Below are 12,864 nucleotides of genomic sequence, written 5' to 3'. Positions count from 1 at the left end.
CTGAGTATTTGAATTGAAACTTACTGTGGTGTATTTGGAGCCCAGCTTTGCCCTCTCACTTGTTTCTGTTATTTGCCCTTATGTCCAATCTGGATTTCTGATCCGTCAAGGAAATGGGCAGATTGACCAGGCAGTTGGGCTCTACACACCACTGTGGCACTGAAAAGCCTGCAAATGTCAGAGTCCTCAGGCTTGATGATATCCTGGCACTGCCCTATAGCTCTCAACACAGTTCTACATCCCGGGATAGTTTTGATTTTGTGGGCCCATATTTCCGTCTCCTTGTTATTCACGTGGGATACAGCAGTGTTGACACAATTGCTGTGTATACACTGCACTGGAATGCACAGATGAGATTTTGGGATTTCAAGTATCTTAGAATATTTGTTCAGCATTGCAAACATTAACAACCCTTGTAAAGTTCTGCCCTGGGATCCATTGCAGAATGTCACAGCTGACTCACAAATGCAGAATTGTAATGTTAACAGACAAAATCCTCCCATCAACTTGTTAGCATATTTATAGAATACTGATCCAAAATCCTTTTAATTAAAATTGAGTTAAGAGGGAAGATGTTTAAAGGTGTATTTTCTGTGAAAATACACTCCAGATTAAATTTAGGACTCAGTAAACTACAAATGAAATCCTTAAACCCAGAATTGTTAAGTTTAAGATCAACAAACACTTGAGGTATCTAAGGTATGTGTGATTCTTTCCTGTGAAGATACGAAAAACGTTGTGTGGTTCAGAAGCTGAGGTGTGTTTAGGATTAGCTGTTGAAAACTTTTTTGTAAAATCAAGATATGAATGTAAGCTGATGCTGAATAATAAATCCCCTGTGCATGTGTTGAAACCAACCTGCAAAAGATATGATAATTGTTGTTTATTTTCACCATTGTAGACTCTGTTCTGCATGCACTGCTGTGCCCTTCAGTGTGACAACCAACCCTCTCTCCACAGCTCTCCAAGCAGTCAGGCTAACATGCCAAATGTGACTGGAGTTTCTCAGCCCATTTGTGAAATGCAAATCTCATAGATGGATATAAATAAAATAGTACACTTGTGCTAATCATCTTGTGATAAGGAATCATTGAAAATTTCAGTGAAATTCTCTGTAGTCACCACAAGATTCTACTTCGCTGCAGTATCTGCAGATTAAGCTCTGGGCATTTCCCTTGAAATTGCTTACTCCTTCCTACCTCTCTGCTTTCCCCTCATTGGGAGGGGAAACCAGCATGGCTCGGCCACAGTGATGTGGTTTACAGAAGGGGTTCAGGTTAAAAATATCCTTTTTTTTTTTTTTTTTTTTTTTGACAGTTATGACCCTGAGCCATGGCCCAAAAACATGAGCTGGAGTGGAGAGGAGAAAGAAAGTGAAGGGTCAGAGAAAAAGGCTGGACCATCTTGTGTTGGCACTTTGTAGGCAGAGAGATGAGCATTTCCAGAAAGTGGTTTTAAGATTCCTTATCAAAAGGTGTCTACTAATACTGGTCATCTTTTAAGTGCCTATCCCTCTCCACTGACTGTAGAATAATCATGGGGAACAAATTTAGAATAGACAACCAGTTTGAGAAAGCTCCATTAGAGGACTCTAATGTTAACAGTATTATACGCTTGCAAAATTCATCTGTTATCATTTGTGTAGGGGTTAAGGACATGTCCTGTTTCTTCTTCTGCCTTTGTGTCACAATCAGCAGTCAATCTCTAATCCTCTTTTTTGATTTGTAAAACAAGGATTCAGATTTAAGAAACTGATTCTACATCTATAGAATTTATTTTACGTCTATTTTTCTGTGTTAAGTTACTACTACCTTTTGTTCTTTGAAATCTTGATAATTTATTTTGTGAATGGATATTGCAAGGACAAAAGAGAGGAAAAGGAGCTTTAAAACAGATCTTTGTGCTCCAGTCATACTGTTTGGATGGAACTCCCACCTGTGAGGGGATATCTTTGCTCAACATCTGAGATATGAACTATGAATGATCAATTTTCTCAGCCCTGAGGTACTCAGCAAGTTTCCTTTGGGCAAACTCATCTCTAAGCTGAGCTTGCCTGGTCCCTCCATAACCAGTGCAAAGAAGTGGACCCTCCTGACTATGATTCATCTCAGCCCAGAGAAGTTATTTGAAGGAGGTCAAACAAATTTTTGCATCTACCTTCCTTCTGGGAAGCATAAATTTCTCTCCATAGGCTGTAAAGGGACATAGGAGTTCCTGCCTGGTTACCCTCTCTTAATTAGTTCCCTCCAGACTCAGCTTTATTTCAGGACCACATGTAAAAAGATACATATAAATTTACTTAAACTGGCTCTCAGCATAGGGCTTGTTGTCCATGGATCACACCATGTAGGATTTATCTTTCATAAACCATGTAATAAAAGGAATTTTGCGAACTGCCAAAGCTATTCATCAAACACCAACCATTTATCAGATCCTGAGAGATTCTTTGAGAAACATTGGGGAGATTAACTTTACGACACCTTCAACTGATGTCTACAGCCATGGATATCAGATAAGTAATATGGCTTCTCATTACAGGCAGCAGGGTGAATAGACTGGAATAAAAACCCATGGTCCATTTTGCTGTTCCTGCTGGCAGGCATCCCCTGTGATAAAGCAGAGAATGACAAATCAACATGGTGGTTGCTGGAGAGATGGAAATAAACACTGCTCCTTAGACTTTTGGCTGAATTAGAAAATGAAATATTTATTTAGCTACTTTTGGGTCCTGAAAACAACTTAATATATCCTTTTACAAGTCAGTCTTCTAAAATGTTCTCAAAATTTATCATTAGAAACAGTTTCAAAATACAGGGAAATATTTAGTTGACCTATAAGCTTACAAAATTGAACTGAGTTGATTTGACAAGAGTTATTTTAACCATTTTTTAAAAAATGTACAGTAGCAGTGATGTAGAAAGAGACCTGGGTTTCTGAGTGATGGCAAGTTGAATATGAGACAGCAATGCCCTAGCAACCAGGAGGGCCAACTGTGTCCGGGGGGACATCAGGCAAAGCATCGTCAGCCGGGTGAGGGAGAGGATTGTCCCGCTCTGACAGCACTGGGGCAGCCTCACCTGGAATATTGTGGCAGTTTTGGGCACCATAATATAAGAAAGATATTAAGCTACTAGAGAGTGTCCAAAGGAGGGCAATGAAGATGGTGAAGGGCCTTGAGGTGAAGTTGTATGAGAAGTGGCTGAGATCACTTGGTCTGTTCAGCCTGGAGGAGACTGAGGGGAGACCTCATTGCAGTTACAACTTCCTTGTGAGGGGAAGTGGTGAGGCAGACACTGGTCTCTTCTCTGTGGTGATCAGTGACAAAACCCAAGGGAATGGCCTGAAGATGTGTCAGGGAAGGTTTGGGTTGTATGTTAGGAAAAAGTTCTTCACCCAAAGGGTGGTCGGGCACTGGAACAGGCTCCCCAGGGCAGTGATCACAGCACCAAGCCTGACTGAGGTCAAGAAGTGTTTGGATGACACTCTCAGGCACATGGTGTGACTCTTGGGGATGGTCCTGTGCAGGGCTAAGGGCTGGACTCGATGATCCTTATGGGTCCATTCCAACTTGACATATTCTGTGATTCTGTGATCCTGTGGTCTTGTTTTGGGCCTTTTGCTTTAGTTTCTTTCAAGAATATTTGTTTCTAATTACAAAAATGTTTTTCATATTTTATAAAAAAGTTTCAGCATTTGAAGTTCTGCAATCACTTTTCACAGAAGAATCATAAATATAATTAAAATGTGGAGCCTATTCCCAGTTACAAACATTGACTGTTGAGACATTACATCAGAAACACTGGTAGGGTGCTGATTGTGCCCCACTGTTTTTCTCTATTTAAAAAAAAAAAAAAGCAACAAAAAAAAATTCCTGTATTTTAAATGATGTATGGCTATGGGCTGCAGTGTATTACGACTTCCTGTTGTTGCCACTAGATAGCAGTGTATGTCTTCTGAGTTCAGAGTACATATTTCTTACCCAGTTAACCTATAGCTTTCACTTCTTATCTATTAATGTTCATTTAAATTCCTCCTCGAGGGTGATGCAGGATTTGTGGCAAGAATTATAGAATACCATGTGCTAAATATATAAAGTATTATTAGCTGCTAGTTACTAATTTTTGTTGAAAATTATGAGTTTCAAAATAGAAACTATGAAAAAGGTGTAGACCTTGTGATGTTCCACTTATGCAGGCTCAGAGAAAATGAACTGTTAAAATGGAATTCCTCTGATTTATGTTAGTATAGTGGGGGGAATATACGTTCCAGAAGTCTATGAATTTCTGAACCTTCTGAGTAATTAGAAGGGAAAAAAATGTACCTATCACAGGCTGAAGGGACATTGTTTATACTCACCTGCTGTATTTGATGCCGTATTCCTTTGAAAGAGGCACTGCTTGGGTCAGCACTGTGATAACAAAAGCATATAAGAGCATTGTACCTAAAAATGAGTCAGTCAGTACTTTACAACATGTTGAATAACCTGATTTAATTGACATCAACAGTTCACTCTCTCTGTTCTTAGAAGTATTTTGAAGTAAACCTTTCCTGTTTAATGCATATGGAAGTTAAAAATGCAGTCAGCTAAGAGGAGACTCAGGTCTGCTTTTCCAGTGCCCATCTTTGATGAAGTCAAACTGAAGTGCTTGTTAATGCAAAATTAAGGGTCTCTGCCTTCCAGAGCTTTACTCAAACAAATTATCACTCTGATGAGAACTGGGCTGTGATTCAAAGATTGCACATTTCTGATGAAGACCATTAAACAAAATGCAGAAAAAAATTAATGCCATCATTACAAGGAGGCATTGCTGAACAGATGGGCAAGCTTCTGGCAAAAAGGACTTCAGAAACTAACATCAATGACTTGGCTGCAGGAAGGGAGAGAGAAAAGAAAGGAGGATAAAGGAGAATAAAATAAGATAAAGAGATGTCCAAACTTCAGTGGATTCCTAGCCAATGCAGAGCAGCAAGTAAATCTGCCTTCTCTATTACTTTAGAGGTTAAAAAACACAACATGAAGTTTATTTTTAGGTGTCTCTCTTTGTTGGTGTACTCAGGAGTTCAAAGTAGTTGGATAAACCTAGATATTTGAAAGTGAGAGTAAATATAAATACTTGGGGATTTTCATTTTGTGTTCTTTTTTGTTGTTGTTTTGGTTTGTTTTTTTTGTTTTGTTTTGTTTCTGGTTTTGTTTTGGTAGGCCAAGGTGATGTTCTTTAGCGAAGCATAAGACTGAAACCAAAGCATGACTGGCTCTCAGGTTTGGCTGGGTCTCATGTAAGGGTACTGTTTTAAAATAGAGGAATCAAAAAGTGTACTATGAAAAACTTCCAGATGTTAGAGACAGACTGAGCAAAAGAACCACTGGTCTTGGCCTTCCTGGGATAAATTGCATCCTGCAAAGCAGAACTGCAGCCTTTTCCTTCTCTTGCTCTGATTTTTCTGAGGATTATTCTGGGTGAAGCTATTTATCCCCCTCCAGGTATTTTCGTTAGCTCTTATTTGCCATTGAATATATAAACATTATATTCCCCCATCCCATAATCATTCATGAGAACAGCTGGAGGAAGTGCCTGGGGGCAGAACTCACAGTCACCACTATGGATGGAAACCTTCTCCCTTCAGCAAGGAAACAGGGAAATCACCAGTAGCAGTTCAAATCCATATTTCAAACAGTGGTGTTGGTTAAGTCACTGTGCAATACGAATGGGAGCTTGTGGTTTGTGTCCAGGACCCCTAATTTCTCATAATTTCAGAATAAGAGGAGTTCACTGCAGTCAACTTTTCATTTTTGTCTGATGATGCCCTAGTGCTGTTGGAATGAGGCTGATATAAGTCAAATGAGAAGCAGGAGCACAGCTTCCACTGCTGACTGCAGTGCTTCTATCCCCACATAATCATATGCTCTCTGAAATGTTTCTCTTAATTTCCCTTGCGGTCAGCTCTTTTGAAGTTTTAATATGTGACCTGTTGCCATCTACTCAAATAGCTATTTTTTCCCTATTTCTCTTTTTCTGTGCTCTTTGGAATATTATATTTCTTAGCTCTGGCCCTTTTACTGTCGCTATAATAATGAAAAGTATTCTCAGAAATTTGTTCTTTCATCATACCTAAGTTATGCAATGAACCTATATATTTTATCTAGGTCAGATGATCTACTTAAATAGCATTGAAATGAACAGATAAATGTGAACTTCAGGCGGGTCATTTATTTCAACTCAGAATGCTACATACTACACTGTATTATAGATAGAGCTGGCCGAAATGAGGGAAAATTGTGTCAATGACAATTGCTTCTATTTTTCAAGGATTTTGATTTTGCAGAGGGTTTTTTTTCTTCTTTTTTTTTTTTCCTGGTGGGTTGTTGTTTTTGGTTTTTTGGATAGGAAAACAGTATATATTTATATATATATAAGAATTAGGAAGAAAAAAAAAGAAATTTCACAATAATTTCTGAGAATTCGTACCTTATTGTATCAGCAGAATCAATAATTTCTAGCAGCAGAGGATCTATAAAGTAAGATTGAACTATTTTGGTTCTGTACACCTGAAATTAGTTGAGCAGACATCACACAAACCATTTAACTGAAGCTGAATAGAAAAGTATTAAAGTCACTTCCAAAAAAAGAGGGAAGAAAGGAGAGAAGTTTATATTTACATTGTTATGAACTGCAGATGAGGACTGACTGCACTGTCTTGTTTCCATTCAGTAACCTCACCTTAATAAGCTTTTTTTATTGACCCACAGATCTTTAACATAATAACAACAGCCCAGAGGTACTGGGAAAAAGAAGGTCAATGTGTGCTTTCTCATTCCAGTCTGATTATGTTGATGGGATTATTTTATAGTCACCCAACTAAATAGGCAGCAAAGTGGCCTTTGGCTATAAAAATGGTAAAATGGAATCTGGGAAGATTCCATATACACTGGAAAGCTGTGCAGCTTCCAGTCAGCCCAATAAATTGAGTTTGAAACTTCATTCTAGTTATACACAATTAAACGAGTCAGTAAAAAATAATGACTATATGTACTACATATAATTATAATAACCATATACATGGTATTGCTGAAAAGACACTTTCAGAGAAATGTGAAAGTTTGTAGTTCGAGAGAAAATCTTAGTCACTGCATTTTGGGGATTGCTTTTGTTGTCACCAATCATAAGAAATCAAATCATATATAAACCTCCTGCCTGCCTGTAATACCACCTTTTGCAGCGCTCAGATTCACGTGTAAAAAAATTGCCATGGCTGCATGGCCTCTGCTCATGGGTGTTATCAAGGTCACTGGACCAGTGCTTGCTAACACAGACACATTTAATGTGCTGTCACTCGTGTTTGGGTATCTCTGAGCACCAGCCAGCTTTAAAAGAGGCAAAATAAATTTCCTTCTCTGTCTGGAATTTTTATTTTCATGGGAGAGCAGCGCAAGTCTGATTTGAGTCAGAGCTTTAGGATGTTTCTAACCTTGTAGCAAAAGGCCTCTATGAAAGTCAGAGCCTGAAACACTTAGTTAGAAACAGATGGGTATGTCAGGCTCTGCTCTGTGAACCCAGGAGAGAAATGGAGCAGGGAGATTGGTAAGGAACTGGAAGTTATGCTTCATATTTCCTCATGCTCTTTTCTTCCTGGTGAGGCCTCTGACTTGGTAGTGATGTGATAATAAAATTGATTTGTGTCATTTGAACTTTTCCAGTTATTCAATAGACTACTCAATAAAAGAACGAATCCAACCATGGTATGAGGTACTTAATGGGCCAGTAATTAACTGATATCCAAACAAGTAGAAGCTGGAAAACATCAGAATATTGAAATAAAAACTCACACACAAAAAGGAGATAATTTTCATTTGTAGGCTTAAAATATAGATTTCTTTTAATTCTTCAAAGTAATTTACAAATGTTAGGTTTGTATACATTACCTTTTTGGAAATGACCTAGGTCTTTCTCTCTTTTGTTCTTATCTTCTTCTCTTGACCCTCTCCACTACCCCCCTAGAGAGGCAGATAGGCAGGGAGGGAGAGAGAAGGGACACATGGGGAAGAAATAAGCAATTGTGATTCATTTTCACATTTCATCAAAACAGTAAATGTTTGTTATTTTTAAGGGGTTTATTTGTTAGTTTTGTATTACAAAGAGCCCAAACTCAGAATTTATTGAGTCTAGCTGAAATCTTCTTTTCTAACAAGATAGTTTTTATTCTCTTTTGTTATATGTTATCTTTATAAATATAGTGTTTATGGTTTTAGTACAATGTTATTAAACAGCCATGTCTTATTGGCTGTTATGAATTTCTGTGTGGAAAGCAAATGAGGCTGGAATATTAAGTCTAATAACATTATTTATCATTGATCTTGATAAACCGTTCTGATAAAAATATTAGTTACTTTAATTCATTGAGGACTAAAATAACCAGTTCACTATAATGAATTACAAAATAAATCAAACCAGAGCTTTCTTTCAAAAAATACCCAAATTTTATCTTTTCACCACATCTTTAATAGTTTCAGCTTGTATCTTTGAGAAGCTGGTTAGTATTGACCAGCTGACGAGGCAAGAGATTGAAACAGTATTTTATGCCTTTACTAAAACTGCTGGAGAAAGTCTGATAAAAGTTTTTTCATAAAAGAATTGCTTGGTCAAATGAGAATTTCTAAATTCTTGTATTCCATTCCAACATGAAATGTTTTCTTCTCCAGAACAAAATGCCACTCCAAAGAAGACCAGAAGGAGGAGAAGAGTAAGTGAGAGCATTAAAGCTAAAGCTGACCAGGGGATGGTGCACATGTTGGAACTGAAGATGGAAGGGGGATCCAGCTCCAGATTCACACATGTAGCACTGAGTGGTACTTGCAGCTGCCCACATGTGCACAGGGAAGTAACAACTTGATGTGTCAAGTGGAAGCTGGAAAGCAATTCAGCTCACACTGAAGTTGACATCAGGCACTCTGCTCCACTGCCCAAATGCACGTGTTTAATACCATGGGGGACAGCCTTGAGTATAAGTGAACTCGTGATATATGTGTCCTGGAGGCAGGATTCTCTTTGGCTCTCTGTGTGGACTCGCTGATCGAATCCTCAGAGCTATCCATGTTAATGGCTGTCAGTATCCTGAGAAGTGAAGATGTTGTGCCAGCTGTACAGGTGTGGACTGTGGTAAGGCTCAGCACAAGAAGATCATAAGGGTCTGCACGTGAATACTTGTAGTGCTGGGCCTAGAACCCAGGGGAGCAGTTCTGACAACAGACAGCAGAAATTCATGTTGTGCTTTCAGCAACCCTGTCTACAACAGTCCATCAAAGCAGAGAAGGAGCAACCAGTCTATTCTGGTTTTATTTATCTGAGTATGAATAAAATTCCAAAAGATGTTTTTGTTTGGAATTACTGGTTCGTGAAAGTTCCTCCCTCTCACACATACACATGATTTGGTGCACATATACCAGATTTGAGAACTTAGTAAACAAGCTTTGAAAATCCAAGTTAGCTACTTTCACCTTTTACTTTAGGAAGGTATAGAAAGTGAGAAGGCACTATAAAAATAATAAATGTGTATGCTATAGCATATAAGTACATGCTTCAGTACACTGCCAGCATATTTAGAAACAATAAAACAAATGATTTGGAGAGGAGAGAAACCTTGCTCTTGTCCATGCTTGATTTCATGAAAGGAGATAGGTGCCACACCATAAAATATGTTCTGGTACTCCACTGGCAAGATCATTCACAACTGTATGTCTTCTCCCAAATTGTTGTCTCCCCCCCTAAAAAAAAAGGAACCTAATCCACTATAGAAAAGAGATTGCAAATGGCTTTGTTCCATTACACTGATGGCAGAATAAGGAAGAGACAGTCTTCACATAATTAAGAATCTGCAAATAAAAAACTCAGGTCAGTGCTGGTTTAGGATTGCATCTAGAGAAGGCTGCTGAGGTCATTGATTTTATTTTTAACTACTAACACATTTATTTCAGCTACAGAAGCTGCTTCTCAAAAGAACTCTGGGAACAAACATTCTTATTCACTGCTTTCTTTTTAAAAATAAAACCAAAAAGCCTTGAAGATTAAGCTACTTATCACCACTTCCAGGGCTATGTTCTCCTTTTTTTGCATGGCCTATCTAGCTGGAGCCTCAAAATCAATTAACTGAAAGGTCTTCATCACCTCTGAAATTCCACTCATTCACATCAGTAATTACAGAAGGTCTCCATGAAGCAGCGGTTTCTCAAAGAGTTAATTGAAATGCAGGAACAGCTTAATACTGATTCAGCAGACTTAGCTCTAAACTTCAAAGGAATTGTGATTTACCATTTGGTTCTTTGTCTATTTAAATTAATCATGTTGCTCAAAGGCAAGGGAAATGAAACATCGGAGGCCTCGGAGTCATTTTAGCATAAATGTTAAGATACATTAGTCCTGTGAGACATAAATTCTGAATTTATATTTTATTTTTGTTTCTTTTATAAAATATTTATTTCACTAAGTATTTATTTCATCTATCTTTCCTGGCAAATAGGATTTGCCCCTCAAGTCTCTGAACTGTACACCACATCTATGTTTGTTAATCTTAAATACACTAGCATAAGAAAACACCCCAAGGGCTTGATTCAAGTTTTACAAAGGTAATACAAAGCTTATCAGGTCTATGGTTTACTTACTCTCTAGATGGAGTAGGCTGCCCAGCAATCCCAGCATGATACACGACTTCAAATAGATACCTACCACCGCTTTAGAGAGCTTGATGTTTGGCAGCAATCTATCTCAACACACATAAACTGAATCTGCGTCACACCTGCACTGTGAACTTGTATTTTGATCCCCAACATGCAAGAAGATAAGGCCAGAAAAGGGAGTTCAAGGGATGCCCCTGGCTCTATGTGCATGCGTTCTGTCTCCATTCTCCATCTGTAAGAGTAAACAACGGGAAGGTGAGACAACTCAAAGACCATATCCAGCTCCCCAGCTCTTCCTGTCAAACAAGCGTAACATCAAAGCTGTGAATCCCTGTGCAGACTCCTCCAAGCTGGGCTCAACTCCCAGCACTCTCCAGCAGTCAGGACACATGTGATTACCTGACAGCCTCTCAGGGTGAGATGGACTGACAACCGTCTCTAGCTGGGTGTGTGCCCTCAACTGCTGAGAACAGAGAGCACTTTTTTATACTTGTGTTGTCCAGAAATGTCCTGTGCAGCCTTGCTCGCATAGATGTGCTTTTCCTGGTGTGCTGCCATGGTGAAAGGCATTTACACCCCTATCCAGAAGCCACTCAGGGAGGTTTGCAGCCAAGGGTGTGCACCAGGAAATAATGACTGTCTGTAGTGGCCTGTCCCCCACCTTTTCAGAGACCTCTGCCAGTTTCTCACGGAGGTGCTCCTCGGTGGTTACAGTCTGGCTTCAGCTCTTGCTTCACTGCAGTCAGAGGAGTGGCTGAATCCTCCAGAGACACTCTGTGCAGCTTCCCTCTCCATCTGTAAGCACAGGGCCTCTCCTGTGTCCTTACTCAGGGCAGCAGGGGTAGTTTCCATGAGTGACACTGTTGCTGGACAGAGAGAGTGAACTTCAGCAGAGCCCATCTGCAGCTACAAAACTCAGCCCTCTCCAACTCTTAATGACTTCTGGTCACCAGTAATGCCTCATGCACTCCCTTCAACCCATATCTCATTCTTAGTGGCTGTTCACCCAGGGCTGGCCACCAGTGAGTGCCTCTGCATCTGCATAAATCTATTTCTGGGAGCTACTTATAGAATAACTACTGCTGCCTCAAAGCCAGACATGGCTGTGCTTCCTTCTCTTCTCTGACACTGCTCCGGGTGGTCTACCACTTGGAAAGATCTTCATCTTCCTTACCACAGAGAATCACAGAATATTCTGAGTTGGAAGAGACCCACAAGGATCGAGTCCAGCTCTTAAGTGAATGGCCCATACAGGGATCAAACTCACAACCTTATCCTGTACCATCATATACAAAAAAAATGTATTTTCCTCTGTGTCTGCCTGACACTGTCTGAGCAATAAGAGATTGCTGTCAGCCAGGCAGCAAGGGAAATCTCAGCCACACATGATCATCTATCATGTCTGTGTTGTGATGACTCTCCAGGACATGCCATCTAACATATGTTATGAGTCACTTGCTCCTTCCTTTCCAAAGCTTTGAAGGTCACTGGGCAGCTGTGCCCTCTCTGGTACATTGACCCGTGCTTGCAATGGGAGGGGAAGAGCTGGGGAGGATGGTTTTCTGGTCAGCACCACAGTTATGCTGAAAATCTCAGGGTCATCTGCTCCATTCTCCTGAGGAGATACTTTCCCTGTGGAAAGGCATTGTTGTCTGGGCATCAGCAGGTTGCTTGAAGAGTAGCAGCACACAACCCCATAGATTTTCCTGGCTTTAAGATGCAGTATGTGCTTATTGTACTGCTGAAGAAGACTTTGGCATTACTCCTAGCTGTTATCCTCTGAAATGATGGAAGAATTGAGAGAATTTAGTAGCTGTGCATGTCTCCTCTCTCTCCTCTAGCCTGCTCCATGCTGCAGCACACAACAGTGATTCCTGTCTTGTTTGGGTAAGCCAATGAGACTTTCCACAAAGAAACATGAACCACCCTGGCTACAACCAGAGGCTGCATTGTTCCATGCAGAAGCATGTACAAACCTGCTTCCTCGGGCTGACTATGGGGCTGGGACTCCATATGAGAAAGATTAGAAGGATGTCTCTGATGTGACAGGGTAGGAGAAGGATCTACCTTGTCTTGTAAAAATCTTAGAAGTGGATCCACACAAACAGACTGTCTCTATGTCTTGGTGTCTTTTATAAAATTTTTCTGTCTTTCCCAGTAAAGTGTGAGCTCCGAAAGACTCACAGGGAAAGCAG

Source organism: Pipra filicauda, unplaced genomic scaffold, assembly GCF_003945595.2.
Source record: "Pipra filicauda isolate LSUMZ 115617 unplaced genomic scaffold, ASM394559v2 scaffold101_size5749837_pilon, whole genome shotgun sequence".
Taxonomy (NCBI): Eukaryota; Metazoa; Chordata; class Aves; order Passeriformes; family Pipridae; genus Pipra; species Pipra filicauda.
This window is presented reverse-complemented; position numbering follows the sequence as displayed.